Genomic DNA, 16,650 nt, shown 5'->3' on the forward strand with positions numbered 1-16,650 from the left:
CCTGTTCCTCTATCGGATATCAAGCAAACTCCATCTTCTCGAACGACATATTTACGTAGATGTGTAAAAAAAATCCCAAGCCTCTGTTGTCTCTCCCTCAACAATGGCGAATGCAATTGGGAAGATATTTCGCTCACCATCTTGCGCAACTGCCATCAAGAGTACATGTTTATATTGACCATATAACCACGTACCATCTACTTGAATCATACGTTTGCAAAATGGAAATCCTTCAATACATGACTTAAATGCCCAAAAGAGTCTATGAAATATTTTTTCCCTGGCACAAGTTGGCCTTTTTTGTCAAATGCGGGCATGGTTTGAGACTTCACTATGGTTCCTGGGATAAATCGCTTCATTGCTTGTAGCAAATGTGGTAGCTCATTGTACGATGTATCCCAATCTCCATACGTTAGCTTCATTGCCTTCATCTTCGTAGTCCATACCTTGCCGTATTTTACTTGATATCCAAATTGGCTTCGAATAGATGCAACTAACACTGAACAAGAGATCCTTGGATCCTTTTCAACCATCGCCTTCATGTATTCACATATTACATCGGAGTCCAATAGTCGGTGGTCTTGTTCGATGGAGTTTCACAAACATGTGTGAGGACCATTGTACCTTGTGATGACCCAAGCATCGTGCCTTTGAATTTTCGACACTCTGATTTTCCACTTGCACTCTGGGCCATATTTAACACACTTCATGTATAGGGTTTTCTAGTTGGACTCTGTAACATGGACATCAACATGGCATTTGATGCAATACTCTTTAATCGCCAGCGTAGCTTCATTTTTTCCTCAGAATTGCACCCCAACTGAAAATTCACCAGAATTTTCGAATGATTCAGCAATTTGGTACGAAGGTAAATGTGGCATGTCTGGGAATTCAGGCGCCCTCATCGCATCATAATCTATCTCGTACATGTGAGGAGTAGCTTGATACAGTGTCGGGACATCATCAATGGCCAAGTCAATTGCACCTCCGCCGAAAAAATTATATTCGTCGCCCAAAACGGGTTCTTCCGTTTCTTCATCTTCACTTGAATCATCATGAATTTCTCCCCATCTATTTTCAGTATCAATATCAATAGTCAATTCCGAATGGTGTATGTTTCTCGTCTCATACTCTGCTACTGCAGATGTCCCTCCGACTTCATTTCCACTTTCTAATAGTGACATAAAACTGTTTGGGAACCTGTTTGTCGGATCCTCAAACTCACTATCGAAAGTAATTTCAGATGGATTTCGAGCCACATCTTTTGATGACCCAGGAACATCAAATATGTTACGCGCATCAACAAATAACTCAATAACTGCTATATTGCTTGACTCATGTTGTCCAATCATGGTTCCAATATCATCATCTTCTTCAACTGGTACTGCAGCATATCTGACTGGGTTGGGACATATCATAAACCTGTACATCAAACCATCAACTGCAGCTCGAATTTTTCTTTCTATCTTCTGCTTCATTTCTACAAATGTGATGTCTCTTTTGAACATCATATTTATTGGTTTTTCAGACTGAAAAACAACTCCGACCTCATTTTCCATAATTTGTTCATTATAATGGACAACAGTGAAAAAGTTGCTCATTTTCTCTACAAATAAAAATATATATTAATTTATATTAAACAAATTTGATAAGATAATTTCATAATTCATTAAAATAAATAATATAATATAATATACTATATTAACGATAAACTAATAAACTATTTTTAATTATAATATAACATAGTAAACTAACAAATTAAATAGGCTAAACTCAAGTAAAAATGCAATAATTAACAAGCAATAATTAACTTTTTTTCAATATAGCTTCAACAAACAAACTAATATAAGATTAAACACACTAACAAACTAATTAATTAATTTTTTATAAACCCTAAACTAAGAAACTAATTAGCAAATTTTTCATATAATATAATATATAAATTAAACTAACAAACTAATATAATATAACTTAAACTAACCAACTAATAATTTAAATTAATAAACTTTTACCCGGTCTCTTATTCTCTCTGCTTTTTCTTCCTTTCCTTCTTCTCCCTTTATTTCTTCATATCCGTTCCCCAGACCCAATGACCAATCCATATATAACCCTAAACTGAACCCATAAACCCTAAATTAGTTGCGACAATAATTCATCTATTTTTAATGCTACTATTAAAACGTGCAAATCATGTAGGCATGCATACACGAGAGGAGGAAAATAATGCTCTATATCACACTACTATAATTGCTAAACCGTCCCCATAGACTCTAAATTAAATGTTGTAATAATTCATCCATTTGTTACTTTTATAACGTGCAAATCATGTAGGCCATGCATGAGAGGAGCAAAATAATGCTCCATATCACGTGATTAATATTGCTGATCCTGCAATTTATGTTAAAGTATTGCTGCAAATCCTACAATTTACATTAAAATAATGCTCCAACATGCATATTTAACACAGTGCCACTTGTCACTTGTCTTTAATATAATGCTAAAATAATGCTCCATTATAACTTTATCCATAAGTCTTTAATTTTTTGCAAATCAAGACCATTATTTTCGGTAAAGTTACCATTAGCAATTGATAATGACTTCTTGTTTTAGCTCTAGAAGTCTCTAATTTAAATTTAATTGTTTTAAATTAGATAAGAGGAATCACGGGAGCAGCAACAACGTCAATTAACAGATTCACATAGGAGTTCGCCCCGACTCCATGGAGACATATTTGCTTCACCCCGACTCCATGGCGACCTACTTGCTTCGCTTCGCCTGCATGGCGACCAATACGAGCGCTGTAGCATTCGCATCATTTGAACAATTAATTCTAGGAGAGGATTATCACGTCAAAAAAAAATTCCACTGCATTTTTATGTGAGTTTAGCCGCTTTAAGACAGTCCATTTCTTAATATTAAAAAATAAATAAATATTAATAAAATATTTCTCTAAAAATAATTAAAATAAATTAATATATATAATTTATAAAAATAGGATATTTATTTATTTAAGAATATTAGAAAATGACTTCTAGGTGCTTTAAGACAGCCCATTTCTTAATATTAAAAATAAATAAATATTAAAATATGATTATTTTTCCTAAAAGTAATTTATATAAAATTAAATTTATAAATAGGATTTTTATAAAATAAAAAATAAATAAATAAATATCATTTATTATATATATTTTTATATGGCTACATAATGATAAAATAATAATTAAAGTAATAATTTAAACATAAAAATAAAAATAAAATGCAAATAAATAATAATTAAATAAAATTAAACAATAAGACTAAAATGTAAAATATTTAAATTAGTTAACATAATTCGAATTATAAAAAAATAACTATTAGTAGTATAATTAGCCCTTAATTATTAATAGGTGATTAAAATAAATATTAATTAAATTATGAGGGACTAAATAAGGTATTTAACCTAAAATATATATAATTATACTGGACATGACTGAAATAAAATAAAATTAAATTCGAAGACTAAATTATAATGTTCATAAATTTGATTTAGTGACTAAAATAAATAATTACAAAAATATAAGAATGGCGAAAATGGTTTTACCATGTGTGAAATTACACAGGAACCCCCCCAAAACGGCGTTTGGGGGAGGGTTTTTAAACCCTTTAACCGGCCTTTTAAGGGTCATTTTTACCCATTTTTCTTTTTTGGGTTCTCTCTCGCCTCTCTCTAGACTCTCTCAACGGAGAGAGAGTCGGCCGCCGAAAATAGCCACCGTCGGCCACCGTGAATGGTGGCCGGAACTTGGAAAATAACCTAAATCGAAGCTTAGCTTCTCCTAAAGCCGAAACCGAGAGTTGTTTACCTTAAAAACTCTCCAATCGCCCTAGATCTGAGGTCGTATTTTTGGTGATTCAACTCTCGAAAATGGAGATACTGAAGGTTGTGGTAAGTTCTCTTAATCTCTTTTCTTTTCTTTTGGTTTGTTGTATTGTTGTTGCTATTGTCGTGGTTGTTCTCGTTCTTCCTTATATGGTGGTTGGTTGTTGTCTGCTCATTTCCGTTCTGCTCTCTGTCCATTTTTTTTCTCTCTTCCGCAGGATCGGTGGCCTTTATAGGCCACCATGATACTGCTCTCGGACCGGTCACAAAGGGGGCTCTTTGGTGAGTCACCGGACTATGGTGGTGACTCACTATAGAGCTGTAACGTGGAGGGGTAACTGGCTTCGGGAATCTTCGGAGAAGCATCGGCGTGGCATCATCGGAGTATCGACAACGGCTGGATTTGGCATCTGGCAGAGGCGGCGCCCCGTGGTTTCCCTAGGGTATCATACCCTAGGGTTTTCATCTGGAATCATCTGAGCCATTGGATCAAATCCAGATCCAATGGTGGTAAGAAGAGGCGGTTGGGATGAGAGAAACCCTAGTTGGGTTTTAGGGTTTTTTGGGCCTGTTATGATCGGGATTGTAAATTGGGCTTTGGGATTTAATATTTGGCCTGTAAATAAAATTATTTATTAATAATTATAATAATAAAATAATTATAATAATAATAAAAAAATTAAAAAAATAAAACCGGAATAAAAATTTATTGTCAACAGCTGCCCCTTTTTGAATATAAAGACGAAAAGACAATAAATTTTTGTTCAGTTGACTTTTCTTGATTAAAATGGAAATGTTGAACAAGTTCTTCTTATTATGAATTCTTCTACTGGGGATGATAATTCATCTCCTTTTGTGATGTAATTTAGCAAAAAGTTGAACAAATTATTTTCTTTAGATGAGTTCTTCTCATTATGAACTCCTTCTAGAAATACTAATCTTCAAAATAGGGGTTGTTAATTTGGCTTCATAGGTGATGAATTAAGGCAAGGTTGAACAAATTTTTCTCATTATGAATTTCTTCTCCTTCTTCAGATGAGTTCTTCTCATTACGAACTCTTCTGGAAATGTTGATGATGATCTATCTCTTTCTGTGATAGCGTCGAGCAAAAGGTTGAACAAGTTTTTCTCATTATGAACTTATTCTCCTTCTTCAGATGAGTTCTTCTCATTATGAACACCTCTGGAAATGTTGATGCTGATTTATCTTCTTCTGTGATAAAATCAAGCAAAAATTTGAACAAGTTCTTCTCATTATGAACTTCTTCTCCTTCTTCAGATAAGTTCTTTTCATTATGAACACCTCTGGAAATGTTGATGCTGATTTATCTCCTTCTGTGATAAAATCGAGCAAAAATTTGAACAAGTTCTTCTCATTATGAACTCCTTCTCCTTCTTCAGATAAGTTCTTCTTATTATGAACTTTCTCTGGAAATACTGATCCATCGAGTGATGAATTTGAGCAAAAGGTTGAACATGTTCTTCTCATTATGAACTTCTTCTTCCATCTTCAAATGAGTTCTTCTCATTATGAACTCTTCTGGAAATGTTGATCCATTGAGTGTATGGATTCAAATCTTTGCTAAAATCTTTGAAATTCCTGTCAAATATTCAACATTGATAAATTGAATGAAAATGCTCCTATTTTGCAAATGTCTAAATATGATGCATGAATGTTAAGTTCATCTTTATTTGATTTCAAAGCGGCCAACTCGGTCTTTTTTCACTTAATCAAAATCATTTCAAGCTGATATTCTCTTTTTAGAAGAGACTCTATATCCTCTTTGCTTCATTTGCGTTAAAGTCTCAGAAGAAATGTTTCATTCACAATATTCTTGCTACTATCAGAAATATGGTCTTGTTGCCCCATTTTATCATGGATAACATCGACTTTCTTTGCTTGGACTTGTGTAGAAATCCAATAAATCTTTCTTCTTTGAAAAGAGAATGTATCATCTTTGAAGAGAGAATCTATCATCTTTGAAAAGAGAATCTATTATTTTTAAAGAATGTAGATGTTCGTAGGTAAATTAAGAGAGCAGTATATGTTCTGTTTTAACTCTTGAAACACATCATAAGGAGGATTTATCCTAATTCCTTTCATGTCTCCACATCTAATTGGATCTTGAGCAAAGTTATTTATACCATATCATGTCGATATGCTTAACAACAACCTGTCGTTTAACCTTAGTTGGCTCCACTAGTTTCTTGTTGTTAAAATTTCAGCTTCCCTTCTGTGGAAAGAAATCTTCATCATATCTCACTTCTAACCTTGGGGTTGAAGAAGAAAAACTTCATCTTGGGTCCATAAATTGAAATACCATATGATTGCAACATTGGTTCAGCACCATAATTACTGGTTCTTAAAACACTTGACAACACATTCATCATTTCTTGTGTCTTCACATTCATCATTTCCTGTGACTTCTGCACAGATGTTCGTAAAGCATTTGACAACATATTCATCTTTTCTTGTGGCTTTTGCCCAGATGTTCATAAAACATTTGACAACACATTCATCATTTCTTGTGGCTTCTGCTTAAATGTTCTTAAAACATTCGACAACACATTCATCCTTTCCTGTAACTTCTGCACAGATGTTCGTAAAGCATTTGAAAACACATTCATATTTTCTTGTGGCTTTTTCCCAGATGTTCTTAAAACATTTGACAACACATTCATCCTTTCTTGTGGCTTTTGCTCAGATGTCTGGTCAATGAAGCTCTTTTCAAAGTATTTAAAGCTTTTTGTATGATGTCAGAAGACCACTTGAGAACAAAACTCAATGGGAATATAAGTGAGATGTTGGCATGTTTCATGACCAAAAAAGTTGGTCAAATTCACAAAATATGTTAATGCTGAATTGAATAAGAGATATCAACTGATCTTGATATCATCTTGAGCAAGGCAAGTGTGATACCGATCACGTTTTCTTCCGTAATGAGCATTGTAGGAATTAGAAACCCATAAGCTATAGGATCCATGTATAGAAGGAGGTCATGTAATTCTTGTTGATAAACCAAAAAGATGAAAACTCAGTTCAGTCCTGACTGGCAATGATAACCCCAGTAACAACGGGAATAAGGGTAATATACGTAAGCTGAGCCTCTTTATTCAATATTATCAAGTAAACAAAAACTGATGTGTAAAACAGCTTTATAACCCCAACAGTATGGTTGAAACTAACTGCCAGAAATCTCAAAGAAATATTTCCAATCATCACTGATACACATAATACAAAATTCAAAGCCGAGATTTTGAGGAACTGAACCCTAGATCGAATGGTCTGCCTGGGGATCATCTTTATTCATGCAACTGTGATGTAGCTTAACAAAGAACATGATGTCATGTGACACATGGTTAAGAAGATTGGGTATTTGAAACCATTCTTGTTGAGTAAATATTTGTTCAACATCAGGACCCTAATGTAACTATTTGATTAACGAAGCAATTATGTATAGTCAGCTCGACTGCCACTGCTTCTCCATTTTCATTCTTTATACCTTTCTGTCTCATTGGAAATATTTTCTCAAGTCAATAATGTTTAACACATGATGATGTGGGCCTTCAGCATGCCCAGTATTTGCTGATATGAACGTTCAAAATACATCAATATTTCTGATTCTGATTGAAAATGGGTTTTTAGTATGCCCCCGCATTGGCTAATATAAGCGTTCAAAATGTTTCAATATTCCTGATTATGATTGAAATGGGCTTTCAGTATGCTCCATCATTTGCTTGTTGTTAATCTGAGCCTTCAAAATACCCCACATGGATCTGTTTGAAGTAACCTTTAAAATACCCCAACATTTGCTGATACAGATGTTAAAAGTGTGCTCAACATTACTTCTTGCTGAGATGAGCCTTCAAGAATGCCCAAATATTCATATTACTATGAGCCTTCAAAATACCCCACTATTCTATTTCTGGTTAAAATGGGTTTTCAAGATGTCCCACATGGATCTGTCTGAATTGGGCCTTCAAAATGCCCCCAACCTTCTAAACTGTAAGGCTTACTTTCAATGTTTGTTTGATTTGAATCTCATGATCCCCACGAGGTCCAATTTTGTTAATGCCCCTTGAGGGTACTTGTGGCTTTATTTGTGCCCAAATAATTTGAGGAATTCTCTTCATGTTGTCACAAAATTAAGAAGTAATCGATCAGTCTGACGAAAATGTTTGAGATGGCTCTTCTGAATGAGGTGACCATTTTCTGGATCTGGAGGCGTCTAGTCGGACAGAGTGGTATAAATTGCTTTGTAATTCATTTCAGGTCGACACAGTGAACCTTGTTTTCAGTGAAGGTTATTTCTGGAATATACTTTTCTGTGGGAGAGAAACAAATTTATGTGAACAATAATCTTATTTTGATGCAATAGTAAGACTACATATACAATGGTACAGGCTCTTCAAAATTTTACACCCATGCAACATGTTGATTCTGATAACTACTCATCTGATTATGAAGCGATCTTTCAGGATGATTTCATAGATATTGATAGTTCTTCTGATATCAAGGAAATCCTGAATTCTGATTCTGATGAGGAGAATAAACTGTTATTCTTGACAAAAATGGGGTACTCAGAGGCTGAGGCTTCAATAGCCATGGAGAGATATGGTTCGGATACATCAATTGCATAGTTGACAGATTTTATATGTGTTGCTCAAATGGCTAAGGCTGCTGACGCACTTCTTCCGGTAGAAGATAGGAAACCATTATGTAATGACCCCAATTACAAGAAAAGACGAAACTCGAGCTATGACTTTTGAAAAAGGAAGAAGCAGAGGAAGCTTGAAAAGAAGCTTCTTAATGAAGACGATCATGCAGTTCATCTTCCAAATCCAATGATTAGTTTTGGGGTTCTTACCGAACTAGATTAGATAACTCAAAGAACACTTTCAAAAGATGCTATTGAGACTCTTTATTTCTACTACGAGAATGTGGCACTTGCTCCAGTTGGTGTTTGGACCGAAATGTCACGGTACTTATATGATGTAGAGCCATAATTTGTAGATTCGAAGTATTTTTGTACTGTTGCACGTTAAAGGGGCTATATTCATAATCTGCCAATTGAAAACATATTTCATTTTATTCCGCTTCCTCCACGCACCATACATGATGTTTTTCCATTGACAAAAAACGGGTGACCTTCATGGGATCCAAGAATAAATTTGAACTGTTTAAAAACATGTACACGAAGTGCCAAATTGTTATAAAGGAACCGTAAGGCTCTTGAAGCTTATAACGATGAGCCACCTTCGAATGTTCAGAAGTATGTTCTTGATGAGTGCCGAAAATGGAATCGAGTATGGGTTGGAAGGAATAAAGTTGTTCCACTTGAACCTGATGAGGTGGAAATGCTTCTAGGTTTCCCTAAAAACCATACACGAAGAGGAGGATTTGCTAGAGACATGTTCCCCGGGGTATCAATGTCATGTCTCTTTTCTCTGGGATTGGTGGTACAGAGGTTGTCCTTTACCGGCTCAACATACATTTGAAAGCAAATGTGCAAGAACTAAATGGTGATCAATTAGAGCAATTGATGAGTAGATTTGTCGAATTCGACCTTGTTGTCGGTGGCATTCCGTGTAACAACCTTACCGGAAGAAATAAACATCATCAGGATAAACTAGAAGATTTTTGTTGGTGTATTTTCTTGCAATGACTGCTACAGTGACTGGCTCTTCTGCTGCTTCAAGATAGACACCTACATATCCCACTGTTCTCGAACCATGGAAAGGTTTAGTTGATATGGGCTTTCAGCATATCCCTTTAGAACAAGGTAATCATTCTTAATGAGTTGCTGATAATGTCATAGGAGATTTTTACAAGTTCAATTCTCCATACTTTTTGGCTTCTTGGACCACTTGCTTTCAAGAATGCTTCATCATTCTGACCTGGCTCATTCTTTTTCTTCAATAGAGGTAGAATAGACAACAATTTGCTTCAAGGACCTTCATCATTTGAGACTTTCCTGTTTGAAAATGTTTTTCCTCCTCTCTTTATTAAAGAATGAAAGAATTTTGTAAAATATTACCCCTTTATTTAGGCTCACAATGGAATCAAATCATAAAACATGATTTTAATGAATATCAAATAAATCAACTACAATTTTAAATAAAAAATCATAGTCCTATGGCAAGTGTCAAAATTATTGACTAATTTAAGGTGTATGTTAATTCTGGTAAAGTAAGATCTCTTCAAGTCGGTCCAACATATATGTTTCTTTGAGCTTTCACTATCTTGAAGGAATACTTGTTATGGTCATCTTATAGAGATACTTCTTGGTTCCAGAATTTCAGGAACGTCTTTGGGATGTGTGGTGCTTCATCAAGAGCTTAAGATCGCCTCTTATGTCATTGTTGTACCATTCGATATTCGAGCCACCTTTTCAGGTTTTCAACTCGAATCCTCCTTTGGTTCCAAGATGTTATTTAAAAATTTACATCTTAAACCCCCTTTTATCATTTTTCATATCATGCATTAAAGATTTAAAAAAACTATTTTTGCAAATAAAAATCAATCCTGAGAGGCGGAATGAAATCTGAAGATAATCTCTTTCACATAAAAAATCCATGTATGATTAGAATGGACTTTTCAGGTACATAACATAGGCCAAGGCTCATGGTTACGAAAGAAAGGGATAAAAAGGCCCAAACAAGTGTTTAAGGGTAATTGAACCAATGATCAATTCATTCTGATGCCTTCAATCTTGCCTTGCTTGACTTGGATCTGCTTTGCTGGGGATTTTTCCATAAGATTCATTTATCTGCAACATTTCTTGTGTTTCTGGTTGAATATGAATCTTTGAACTTATTGCATTTGATCAACCTTGTAACTTGAGGCTTAATGAGTCACCCATCTTGATTCAATTTTTCCTTTTTTTAGTATAGGACTTCAATTGCTTGGAGCACCTCTTTTTCCTCTTGCATTTCGAAAATTCTTTCGTTATTCTTGAATGGATTGATCTTCAAGTACTTTGCATTTGATTTACCTTGTAGTTCAAAACTCTCTTCATTTCATGAAGATTTGCCTTCGTAATTGACAATCTTTATTCCTGTGAGCATATATCCTTCTTTTTGCCCCCCTCAATGTGGAGGGTGATACTTGGTTAGGGTTTAATCAGAAGAAAAATATTATAGGCTTAAAAAGGGACAACAAGAGATATATATATACATATATTTGAAAGGATAAATGAAACAATGTTGTTCGTCATCTCATACACAGAATCCTTTGTAAAAGGAGTTATCCCCAGGGGGTTCAAGATTAATCTTTATTTACATGAAAACAATATAATTAATGCATGATATATTTATCTAAATCAATCTTTCTTCTTCTTCTTTGAGTATGCCCCAATCACTCGAAATTATCTTTGATAAGTTGATCCATGATGCCTCATCTCGTCTCTTCTTACAGGAATATTAACGGATAATATGAAAGTTTGGTTCTTTTGAGGTCTTTTGGTTCATGATGGTTTTTTATTTGGAAGGACAAATGTGTGAATTTTGAAGTCGTGTATATAGTGGAGGGCAATGAACCAATCAACTCTACCCGATAAGGTAAACATTTGGATTTGGTGTCTCAAAAACAGGTAGAGACATTATTCTGAGTCTTAGATAAATTTATGGTCAATATTTGATTTTGGTGAAGATAAAGTAATTGGCATTGGATGGGATATGGAAGGTATAATTTTATCACTTGCCAAATATCTATAATTCTTGAAAAAGAATATTTAATCTACTTGATACTAAAAAATTTCAAGATTAAAATTTGATTCCTTGCTCATAACCATAGAAGCAACACAAGTTTATTTATTTCAACAAGACGAAGAAAGGAACAAAAGACAAGTTCAAACAAGATGCTGAAAATAGAAAGTACTACAGTGGTAGATAACACTTCCACTTGTTTATGCATCATTACTTCTCTAATGTTGGGTGTGTACTTGGCCTAGGATTTTCATCTTTATTTGCCCATTTCTTGTGTCAAGACTCCCTTGTCAACGAGCGTCTCTATTTCTTTTAACAGTGACCAACAATTCCCTGTTGAATGCCCAAATACTCCCAAGTGAAAATTACATAAACTATTTTGATCATAGCAATGAGCATAAGGGTTTGGTGACACTTTCACCAATCTTGGTTTAATGCATTGGCCTTTAACCAAATGAGGGTTTAGATATGAGATAGATTCTTGAAACACCTTCAGAGTTTTTCTCGCTCGAGAAATTTTCACTTTCCTTGATCGTTCTGAACGACTAAATGCTCTCCTGTGATCGAGGGGGTTCTGGATGTTTATTTCAGCTACAACTGGGGTAGTATTAACTAGACTCCTTAAGTTGCCCCTTGCCTTACTGGTTTTCAAAAAATCTGATATAGGTATCTGGGGTGTCTTCTGAGTTATATCTACTCCATTCTTTCTTAGACCTATGGGGCAATCTCGAATTATATCTATGGGAGCCGTTTGATTTCTTTTCCCATTTTCTTGTGCCCGATATTCTTCGCAGGATTTGGTCACATTAGTCTCTGTTGAAGCAACGATTTCTGAACATTGAACCTTAACCCCTTTTTTTACCTGGCATTTTTGAGTTGCTTGCTCCAAAGGATCTTGGAAATTTCCCTCAAGGTTACCAGGAACCTTAGCTGAACAATTTGGATTTCCAGTCTGGTTTATCCAAGGAACCTCCTTATAGGTCCAATTCTCATTTGGAGGCCACTGTGGTTGAACAAGTCGTGGAGTAGTTAATCTGGCTGAGAGCATTTTTGGATGCAATTTTTCACTCGAACAGTAGAATGGAGGAAATTGAAAACCCTGCACATTCTTTCTCTTATAAGGTTTGGCACCATGTTTAATTGAATAAGACCCCACTGTATTAACCTCAGCTTCTTTCTCGACGTCAGTATTGTCAGAGCCTCTTATCTTTCCATTCTTTATAGTTATTTCGATCATTTCTCCACTCATGATGATGTCAGAGAAATTATTAGTGGTAACCCCTATCATGTGATTAATATAGGGAAATTTTAATGTACTGATGAACAAAGTAATGAATTCCTTTTCAGTCAATGGTGAATGCACTTGAGAAGCAACGTCCCTCCATCTTTGTGAATATTGTCAAAAGCTTTCATTAAACTTCATATTCATGTTTTGCAATATTGTTCGATTAGGGGCCATATCAGCCATGTGCTTGTATTGACCCAAAAAGCTTGAGCTAAGTCTTTCCAAGAACGTATTTGAGTACGTTTTAGCTGATTATACCATTTGGATGCAGACCTAGATAAACTGTCTTGGAAACAGTGGATCAACAACTTTTCATTCTCTATATAGCCAGTCATAGGACGATAGTATATAGTGATATGATATGAAGGCAATGTGGTCCCATTATACTTCTCAAATTCTGGAACTTTGAACTTTGGTGGGAGAACTAAGTCGGGGACCAAACTTAGCTCTTTCGCGTCAAACCCATAAAATGACTCAACCGTCTCTCTAGTTTTTATCACCTCTTCTACATTTTTCAGTTGTTGGATGAGTTTTTCTTCTCAACTAATTCATTTGGGTCAGAGATATCATTATCAGTAAAAAATTCATCTGGATTCAATCCAGAAGCAGTAGGACAATCAGTGGGGAACGATGCTTCAGCATGTGTGAGTTATTAACAGCGAAGTGAACTGGTGATTGAATTTCCTGGTGTACAGAGGTGTGCTCAGGAATGTGAACAGGTGTAACCTCCAAAGGATTTGTGGGGTTTTCAACAAGACTCTTTCCAGCGGTTTGGTGTTTTCCAATCATTTCTTTCATATTGTTCAGTAGATCGATCTTAGAATTTGTGATATTAGCTTCAATTTGTGCCAACTTGCTCCTCAATTTTTCATTTCTCTCTTTTTGCTCTATCTCAAATTTGGTTAGCCTATCCTCAATTTCTTTAGACATTTTTCTTGTGTCATGCTAGGCATTCTTGCTACAAGGAAGAACCAAGATCACTTCGGTTAAAATCTTTATTTTAATGAATAAATGTTTTAATACATTATGTAAGTTTGAAACTATATATGTGCCTATGCAAAGATGAAAATGCAGAAAATGAAAATGTAAATACAAACATAAAAAAATGAAAAATGCAAATAAAAATAAAAATGCAAAGATGCAAATACATGTATGAAAAGGTGTTACTCAAGAGTGATCATCTTAGAACATATTTCATCGAACACAAAAGTTTTCGTGCATCAAACAAAACTTTTACATGTAGGGGACAACTTTCAGTCCTAATTTTAGCAAAACTTTACATATAGGGAATAACTTTCCTTCCTAACTTCTCTAAAGCCAAGTTAGTTTCCATTCATGCTCAAAAGTTATCGGGGCTACGACTTCTTCCACGCCATTCTCTTTTTCCTTCATCTTTTATGTCAATTCTCGGAGTTGCTCATTTTCCCTTGTAAGAGAACCTTTGTGTTCAAGAAGTTCTTGGACAAGATCTTCATATATGTTGCAGTTCTTTTTCAGTATGGTGACCCCTGTTATCCACTCTTCTGGAGTGTTTCCTATGCCAGCATTTTAAAAGGCTTGACTGATCTTTTGGAAATCTTCATGCATAGTTTCCACTTCTGTGCTCAATTTCTTGTTTTGATCCTTCAAATAACATGCTTGAGCTTCATAAAAACCTCCTCCATTCTACGTGTCCCTACTGATACTCTTATCGTAGATTATTTTTAGTATCAATCTGGCAAGATCTTTGTGTAATACTTTTGGTATTAATATAGCAGGATCTTTGTGTGCATAGCTCCCCTCTATCCTCAGAGTTCCCTCAGGATATCTTTCTTTGGTTGCGTCATATTTTGTTTGATCATAAAACTTTTTGTCCATTTATGAATTCTTTCCAATTTGATGAACAATCTTTCAAGTAAACACCTTTTGGTCATGTCATGATCATGCAATGCAAGCACAAGAAATCAATATAAACAAATAAAAAATGAGAAAAATAAGAAAAAAATAAAATGATTAGTACCAAATAAAAGATTTTACTTATCATGGTATAAATCCTAACATCATGCTTTCTAGTTCTATACTTTGTTTGGAAAAATTAACCTAACTACATGATTTCTAGTTCCATGTTTTGTTTGAAAAAAATTAAATCAAATAAATTAAAAGCTAGAGCTTATTTCTCCTTTGTGTACACCTACATATAGAGGTTCAATACTGTCTTAGATCGGGTGAATTTCTAGGGTTTATTATATACAGGGTTTCGGTTCTAAGAGTAAAGGTACTCGAACTGTCCTTGTTGGTGCTCCCATTGGGCTGCCAAACCCTCAATCCTAGTCCATCACAGACTTAAGCGGATCGAGTTCAATTCGAGGGGACACATTTCTCTATGCCTGACACGGAGAATAAATTCTCACGAAGACATAGAGCATATGAATCCCGAAAGCTACTTGTTAGGTCTGACACGGAGAATAAATTCTCACGAAGACGTCGCTTTCACTCCCACTTAAAAGGGAAAAATCTCAATTATAGAGATTATGTTTATACAATGCAAGTGTTGTGTGTGAGGAGAAATTTGAAAACCTTTGACAAACAATTAAAGAATGAAATTTAATACTTGAAAAATAAAATAAAGAATAATATATATATATATATATATAGTATAAAACTATAAGTATAAAAAATTTTGAAAGAAAAGAATTATAAATTAAATAAATATGAATTTTTAATTTCTAATTGATAGAGACAATTTATAATTGATTTTAAAGCTTAACCGGTCCCCAGCGGAGTCGCCAAGCTGTCGTAGCTGGTTTTTGTTCGGACACGAATTTTTACTTGGCGAGAAAAATAATGTTGATAAAAAATGATTTTGATTAAAAAAAATTTTGGGAGTCGCTATTGACTTTTTGGGAGTCGTAATTTTGTGTCCCCACTATTATTGGAAATTTAAAATTCAAAAATATATTTAATTCGGAATCTTGTTATTTCAAATTTATTAATGTAATTTTAAGAAAATATATTAATATATATATCTTTATTTTTATAAATAAGATATTTATTTACTTAGAAATATCAGAAAATTGCTTCTAGGTGCTTTAAGACAACCCATTTCTTAATATTAAAAAATAAATAAATATTAATAAAACATTTCTCTAAAAATAATTAAAATAAATTAATATATATAATTTATAAAAATATGATATTTATTTATTTAAGAATATTAGAAAAATACTTCTAGGTGCTTTAAGACAGTCCATTTCTTAATATTAAAAAAATTAAATATTAAAATATGATTATTTTCCTAAAAGTAATTTATATAAAATTAAATTTATAAATAGGATTTTTATAAAATAAAAAATAAATAAATATTATTTATTATATATATATATATATATTTATATGGCTACATAATGATAAAATAATAATTAAAGTAATAATTTAAACATAAAAATAAAAATAAAATGCAAATAAATAATAATTAAATAAAATTAAACAATAAGATTAAAATGTAACATATTTAAATTAGTTAACATAATTCGAATTATAAAAAAAAATAACTATTAGTAGTATAATTAGCCCTTAATTATTAATAGGTGATTAAAATAAATATTAATTAAATTATGAGGGACTAAATAAGGCATTTAACCTAAAATATATATAATTATATTGGACATGACTGAAATAAAATAAAATAAAATTCGAAGACTAAATTATAATGTTCATAAACTTGATTTAGTGACTAAAATAAATAATTACAAAAATATAAGGATGGCGGAAATGGTTTTACCATGTGTGAAATTACACAGGAACCCCTCCCCAAAACGGT

General features: G+C 33.6%; 1 pseudogene; it reads left to right on the forward strand.

Moving 5' to 3' along the window:
* The first annotated feature begins 8,254 nt into the window (after positions 1-8,254).
* The window catches only part of LOC120127523, a 47,209-nt pseudogene continuing 38,813 nt past the window's right edge, over positions 8,255-16,650 (forward strand).

The sequence above is a fragment of the Hibiscus syriacus genome, unplaced genomic scaffold (genome assembly GCF_006381635.1).
Source record: "Hibiscus syriacus cultivar Baekdansim isolate YM2019G1 unplaced genomic scaffold, ASM638163v2 tig00110469_pilon, whole genome shotgun sequence".
NCBI lineage: Eukaryota > Viridiplantae > Streptophyta > Magnoliopsida > Malvales > Malvaceae > Hibiscus > Hibiscus syriacus.